The following is a 7,507-nucleotide window of genomic DNA, read 5'->3' as shown; positions in this document are numbered from 1 at the left end:
CACACATTTCCCAAAGACAGGAAGCAGCAGCCGTCGGTCCTTGAAAGGCTTCAGTGCAGAAGCAGCCCAGCCTCACTGTCACTGCATTCGCGGGGGGACAGAGAGGAATGTGTGGGATCTTCTCTGCCGCACCGTCTTCCGTGTGTCCCCTGAGCAGGGTCCATGGATGGCACAAGCCAACCCTGGCTGTTCGTAAGACCATGGTCTCAGGGCAGGACCTAAACGCTGCGCTGACGGTCACACAGCCCACCATTCTGGTCCGGAGTAAAGAACCTTGCAAGGTATCCAAGAGCAGAGGGTATGTGGCGGCAAAGCCGTATCAATGCGTCACCCAACTGTCAACCACACAGCATCTGCACACTGGACACAATTAGTTGTGCCCGGAAAATGAACAACAACTCAACAAAAACAGCTCAAACTTCTCTCCCAACTGCCTCAAAAGTGAAGGTGGAGTCTAAAGATGTGGGTGGTCTCACACACACTCCTGACTATACTGTCCCTATGATGGTATCTCAGTAGAGACAAAATATATGGCATAAAATTTCGAAAGAAACACGAGAAAGTGGCTTCTCATCATCTGTAAAGGAGCGACAAGAGGAAGAGACCCTCTGTGAATCTCAAAGGTGACATTAGATCAGGACTTTTTTCTTCTAGAAATTCGAATAATTTTTTTTAATTTTCTAAGTTTTATTTTTATTTATTTTGAGAGAGGGAGAGAGAGAGAGAGAGCGAGAGAGCAAGCATGAGCAGGGGAAGGACAGAGACGGAGAGAAAATCCCAAGCAGGCTCCACACTGTCAGTCCCGAGCCTGAGGCGGGGCTCGAACCCAAGAACCGTGAGATCATGACCTGAGCTGAGGTCAAATGCTTAACCGACTGGGCCACCCGGGTGCCCTGATTTCTACTTTTCCCAGCAGCTCCTTTATTTCCCTAGGTTCCAGAGCAGCAGAGTTAATTCAAGTTATTTTTATCTACCAAGGTGCCTCCATGTTATTAACAATCAGACAAGTGGACACATTCTGTGGTGTGAATGGTCTAGGGATCCAGACTGTTCTTTCCAGTCATCTTGGACCACTATCCCCTTCACTCCCTGCACACTCCGGCAGCACCGGGATCCTTTCTGTGCCTGACACACCCAGCCCTTCCCCTACAGCAGGACCTCTGTGCCTTGTGCCCAACTGCACTCCACCCACGTGCCCCCCCCCCCCCCCCCGCCTCCTTCTCAGGCGGTATCAGCCTCCGTCAGCTCAAGAGGGGTTTGTCCCGGGCACGTTCCTTCAAGCAGGCCTCCCTATTATTCTGTCTCAGCTTCCTGTTTACTTCCTTTGGCATGCTTATGAAAATACGTAATTATTTTACTTATCAGTATCTTCTTGCTATTTATAATAACTACAATAGCTACAACGTAAGTCTACGAGCCGTGGCCACGTCGTCCTGACTCAATACTTCCATCTCCAGAATAGTCCCTGGAATGTAAAAGGAGTGCCGAAGGGTCACTTATCCTGCCTTTCAATGTTTATAAAACACAAACCACACGCCCTCCTGGACGTTAAACTGGGGAGGCAGAATGAAATAATATTAATTTTCTGCCCGCGTTATCAGTGACCTGTAGCCTGTTTCACAGCTATTACCTACTGACTCAGGTGGGGGACTGGATATTAGACTTCCTATTGAATCAGTAAAGAATTAACTTACAGATTTAATATTGTAATACCTTAAGCTAAAGTAAGTCTGGACCGAAAAGCTACCTATAATCTCACAGACCACTTTAAGCATCTTAAAAGTATATGAGGAAGGTCCATCAGAAGGAGAAAAATCAAGAGTAATGAAGCTTTAATATTTTTCCTAAGTTTGGGATTTATCTTCCACACTGGGGAGGGTGTCCAATTCTTGAACTGCAGTCCTACATTTGAAGTTGCAATTTGCTGACAATCTCATTTCAAGCACATCCAAAATTAGCAACTAATTCTTTACACACACTTTATTAATAGACTCCTGAAATTCAGAGATTAGAGAGCAGCGCATTCAGTGTAGAGAGGGGGAAATGTGCAAAAAAGATTTTAATGTAATTCTTATCGATCAAAGATAATCAATAAGGGAAACTACTGAACTACATTTTTATCTTCCTCAAAAGCAAAATACACAAACCAGTGTGTGCGATTACATGACTGCTGAAGAAGTTCTTGATCCACAATCACCCGCACATCTTAATTTATGATTTGGCTTTAAAAATTTATAGAGATCTAAAGGGTAACCCTTTTTTTATTTTAAAATTTATTTTTTGAGAGTGAGCGGGTGCACGAGCAGGGGAGGGGCAGAGAGAAAGGGAGAGGGAGAATCCCACACTCATCACGTAGGGCTCAAACTCATGAACCATGAGATGTTGACCTGAGATGAAATCGAAAGTTGGACACTTAACCAACTAAACCACCCAGGCTGCCCTAAAGGGTAACTCTTAAATCATGACAATTCTGTGTCGGTTCAGTGAAAATCAGAACTTTTTCAGAAATACATTCAGGGGAAAGGCAGCCATTATGAACAAGTGATCTTGGTTTGGCCTTTAAAAAAGAGAATAAACCACCCAAGCCTTTAAAGTCCTTTTAACTTAAGTCGTAAAAATAAAAGTGGCTGGCACCTGTTAGTCTAATGAATCATAAAATCTTCCTTAAGGATGGTTTTTATTGATTTTTTTTCACAGTTCTTATATTCAGTACCGTAGAAAATTTACTAACCCTAAAGGAGAACAAAACCCAGAGAGCATTTCAAAAACTCAGATAAACTAAAAACGTGCTTGCCAATATAAATTTAGCGGATAGGTTCTCCGCTTATCCAATCCCTTACCATCTGTGGGGAATTTACATCTCCTCCTTCAGAGGGAACAATAAAGACAGCTAAGATTTATTAGGCACCAATCTGTGCCAGGAACCATGCTACACAGCTGGCACAGATTATCCTATTGAATGTTTAAACTTAAATCTTATAATAACCTATCTGATTCCAGACATGCTCCAAGGGGACAAAGAGGAGTGTTAACAGGCAAAGAGATGTGGGGGAGAAAGACACCAGACAAATCGAGACACTCAATTCAAAACGAACACCTCAAATCCCTAACCTCAGCTATTCTTCTTTTATAAACAACCTTAACAAGAATACCCAAATACCTTCTAGTCCTTAGCGGATTGGACGCAGCCAATTAGAAGAGGGAGGAGGGCTATTGCAGTGACAGCCCTAAGAAGGGGTAACTGATCAGCAAGAGAGGAGAAATGAGCATAAACAGCAAATGTATCTCGTAGATCATGGAGCGTCTTGAGAACCTTAGTCACCAAGTCTTGAGAACTTACTACACCCTGGTGTCATAATTAAAAAATATCTGGGGTGCCTGCGTGGCTCAGTTGGCTGAGCGCCTGACTTGGGCTCAGGTCATGATCTCGCAGTTGGTGAGTTCGAGCCCTGGGTCGGGCTCTCTGCTGTCAGCTTGCTTCCAATCTTCTGTCCCTCTCCCTCTCTGCCCCTCCCCCCACCGGAGCTTTCTCTCTCAAAATTAAACAAAATAAATAAACATTAAAAAATATGTATTTACACAAGGAAGACTAGATTAGATAATACTCCATGGCTCTGAGGGTAACAGTGAGCCCCCAAAATTCCCGAGATATGCTCAGAGTGTTCTCCTTAAGAAGGCTTGAAAGAGAGCACTAGAACACTGTGAACTCTGAGCAGCCCATTTGCAAAAGACCCCAAACGGCCAAGATTTAGCTATAGTTAATACTCTCCTGTGCCAGGGAGTGGGGGTGGGGGTGGGGGGAGCAGGAAGATCCGTGGTTTGGGCTTTGGGCCACCTGATACCCAAGCTATGCTACTGCCTTCCTGTGTGCCCTTGGACAAGACACCACACTTTCCTGTTTAAAATATGAGGCACTGGCCCATGAAACCTTTCAGTCCGCTCACTGCCTTTTTCATACTCTGCTTCAAACACTGTAGAGACCGTCTATTACCACTTCTCTGAAATTCACGAATACCAGGCAACTGGTCAACACTTTCAAGGGGAGTTTTCAAAAGGCACAAAAATGCACGCAGTATTTACAGAAGGAAGATACTTCAGCTGCCTGGAGAAAAGTGGTATTTGCCTGTAAGAGGTTAACAGGATAGACCGGTCTTGCCAGTCTGGAACTAGAGTGCCACTTTCACTTACTTCTTGCAGATGGAAACCAGGAGAAAAACTATCCCTTGCATTCTACGCTATTTTGGGAGATAAGCTTTTTTTCCATATCCATGGCAAATAGGCAACTGGAACATTCTGTTGTTCCTAATGCACAGGTGGTATTGCACAGCCTCATTTGAAGGGAAACTTATTTTGTGGGCTGCTGGTGGAGGAACATGTGATCAATGCACCAGATCAGCACTGACACCAAGGCTTGCTAGGAACATCAAGATTTAGTTTGTTACTGGCATTAACCTCTTACACTAGCTGTTCCCGCCCTGAGTGCACGTCAGAATCATCAGGGTAAGTGTCCTCCACAACCCTCTCCCCCTCCACCCTCCAATCGATCCACAAGGGGCCAGAGGATCCTTTAATGAGCCGGATAATGAGCATCAGTGAAATTCTTTGTATTCAGTCTGTATTATCCTTGGCAGATTCCATTCCACCAAGGGTCAACCTGTGAATACGCAGAAATAGCAGTAAATTAAACTAAACTAAACCTGATGAACAGTGGCTAGCCCTGGGCAGGAGGTAAATAATTCTTTCTGCTTTTAAATACCATTCTGGACGCAGGGTGGGAGATGAAAAACAGCCATTCGACAGGCTTGGACATACTTGCCTGAGAAAACCTAGGAGGGTTTTCGGAGACTTGTAAGGCAATGCCCTCCCTTCTACAGATAAATATGGTTTAATCCCACGCCTGCCTGCACGACCTGCCTCCCACTTCCTCTCCTCTTCGCCTCCCCCCCTCCCCCCCCACTTCGGGTAAACCTTCCTGCATCTGTTTTGCTTGGCAACACACACCCGCATTCCAAGAGATGCCACCTGGCCACCGAGAGCCGATTGCAACATATTAGGCCAAACAAGAAACCTGCTCAAAAGGAAAAGTAATCTGCAGTGAGGTTTCTGGGAGCAAAGATTACTGGAATTGCAGGGCTCCACTGGGTAAGGGAGGTGGCCTGGAACCACTTCACGCCCTACCCTGCACACGACCCTTTCACGGCCATGAGACTGAGAGAACATCCCCAAGCGTGTTCTCTCTAACGGCACTTCCTGCTCTCCGAGGACTCCATCGGCCCCTCCAAATCCAGAACCCCCCGGCCCAGGCCTTAGTGGGTCAATTCAGAGCAACGAGGATAAATTGGCTGCGGACTTCAGAACAAAGCATGGTGTCTGGCATTTCCCTGTGTTTCAACCCACAGCATAAGAAACGTTCTCTTTCGGGAGCTGAGCCAAACGGGCCTCTATTTCCTTAGCAGCAACCTGTAAGTTCTCTCCCCATCTCACATCTTCTCCGCGGACGTGGATCGTGTCGGTCTAAGTCCTCAAACCATCAAGGAAACACACGGTTGAACCAGAGAGCAAAAACAATGACTTCAGAAACTGGGGAAAACAGACGGACAAACCCCTGCTCCTGGACAACACCTTCTGCAGGGGCTGCCTCTCTGGGGGTGAGCCTGGCGGGATAAATGAGCTATTTTAGGGCTGTGGATCTGCTCTGTAGCCCACACATTATTCATCAATGGACAATATGCCTTATAATAAACGCAATCTGCAAATCAGAAGCAGACTCCCCGGTGCAAAACTGCAAAAATAAATCCGCCCACGCCCTGGCATGACACAGGCAGCAGAAAGCGTCTTGAAATAACACTCTCTTGAGGAGAATAAAAGCTTCCCATTTTCTAGGCACGGCCACATGAAAATGACGGTCTAAGTATGAAGGTTTGACAGTCTAAGTACTAAGGTTGGACGAACTGCTGAGAAAATTGATGACTGCCCTTAGTATCTGGAAGAACAAAGGTTCGGAGGGGACAGCAGCACAGGCCAGAGCCCGGGCTCTGCCACCTCTGAAGTGACCCGTACTACGATGGCCTCCCTGCTCCTGCCTTGCAGCCTCAGGACGGGAGCCCGTGCCCGGCATGGTCTGCGAAGATATAAATGGGGTCACCTCACTGCACTGGTCGAGCCCCTCCTTGTGGCCTTCCACCCCCACGACCTCACAGTGGCCCTCCACGATCTGTTCATCCCCGTGACCACTCTGTCTTCCAAATCCTTGCGTCTTCTCCCCGTGTGCCCATTCTGGCTACGCTGGCCCCCATGCTGGCACATGTGGACCTCAGGACCACCATACTGGCTCTCCCTCCCCCTCCCCACCGTCTGGAATGGTCTGCTCCCAGCTACCTGCCCGGCTTGCTGAGCATCACCTCAGGGAAGCCTTCCTTGGCTTCTCTGTGGAAAATGTAAACACAGTGCTCTCTTCCCCACGGCACTGATCCTCATCTAATATACCGTATTCCTCCTTATTTTGCTCGTCTGTCTCCACACTTCCCGAATGTAAACCGCATGAGGGCAAGGGGTTCTTGGGTGTGTTTGCTGCTGTATATACCTAGAACTTAGAATGACATCTGGCAGGAAGGACCGGATGAATTCACGGCGTAAACACTTGTCTCCTCTACCGGCAACCTCACAGAGGATTTTTATCAGTCTCCAGACAGCCCAACTGGAGATTCCACCCACTTGTTCTAACAGCAAAAAGAAGTTCCATCTAGGAGACGCAGGCTTCTTACGAATGTACAAATTATTCTGATTCCATAAGTCAGAAACACAGGAGCATCTCCTTCACCCCAACACCAGCCCTAAAAGACTCCTAGCAAAACAAAGGCGCTGAAATGGAGATCATCAAAGTCTAGAACATTGAGTGTTGCTCGGCTCTCTTACCAGGACATAGATAGTAAGCGCAGAACTGCATGAACTTCATTGCCTGGACCCTTAGGTCAGGTCTGTTCTTTAATGCAAAGGTAATACTGACTGTGGGAATGGGTATGACATCAGATTTTTCTAGCATCTGCATGAGAAAAACGAACCACGGAAAATCTTTCCCCAAAAAAGTCCTAATTAGTACTTGATTAAAAAGAGAGAGCGAGAGAGCGCACGCAGAGAAGATCCTAAACCTTTTTTTCTTCTGGATTTTTCCTTCTGGGCCCAGGAAACTTTGATCTCCAAGGTGAATGTTTTTGCTTTCTTCCAGATCCCTTTCCCCAAGCCGTCTTGTCCATCAGTCACAACTACCTTTGGCTCTGGAGAGTCACAGAATGGCCTTTTCATGATTTCTGCCGTGTCATGGTCCCCAGATCAATATGTATCTTTAATCCCTAAATATGGTCCCCTTCCAGGGTTCCCCAGATGAGACCAGTAATATTGTTGTTGTTTTCTTATCTTTCTCAGTGTTCCTGGGTTAGACCAGGAGCACTCAGAGAGGCAAACAGGCCACTTCATGGGACCCCCACCACTGTCTTTCATTTGTGGGATT

At 46.6% G+C, this 7,507-nt stretch overlaps 1 protein-coding gene across 14 annotated transcripts in view; it reads right to left on the bottom strand.

Moving 5' to 3' along the window:
* Window positions 1-7,507, bottom strand: part of NEDD4L (NEDD4 like E3 ubiquitin protein ligase) — a 343,481-nt gene that overhangs the window by 124,283 nt on the left and 211,691 nt on the right. The gene's annotated exons all lie outside the window — the stretch shown is intronic.

The sequence above is a fragment of the Leopardus geoffroyi genome, chromosome D3 (assembly GCF_018350155.1).
Source record: "Leopardus geoffroyi isolate Oge1 chromosome D3, O.geoffroyi_Oge1_pat1.0, whole genome shotgun sequence".
Lineage (NCBI taxonomy): Eukaryota > Metazoa > Chordata > Mammalia > Carnivora > Felidae > Leopardus > Leopardus geoffroyi.
Note: the sequence above shows the minus strand (reverse complement) of the source record. Positions and strands in the feature narration are given on the sequence as shown.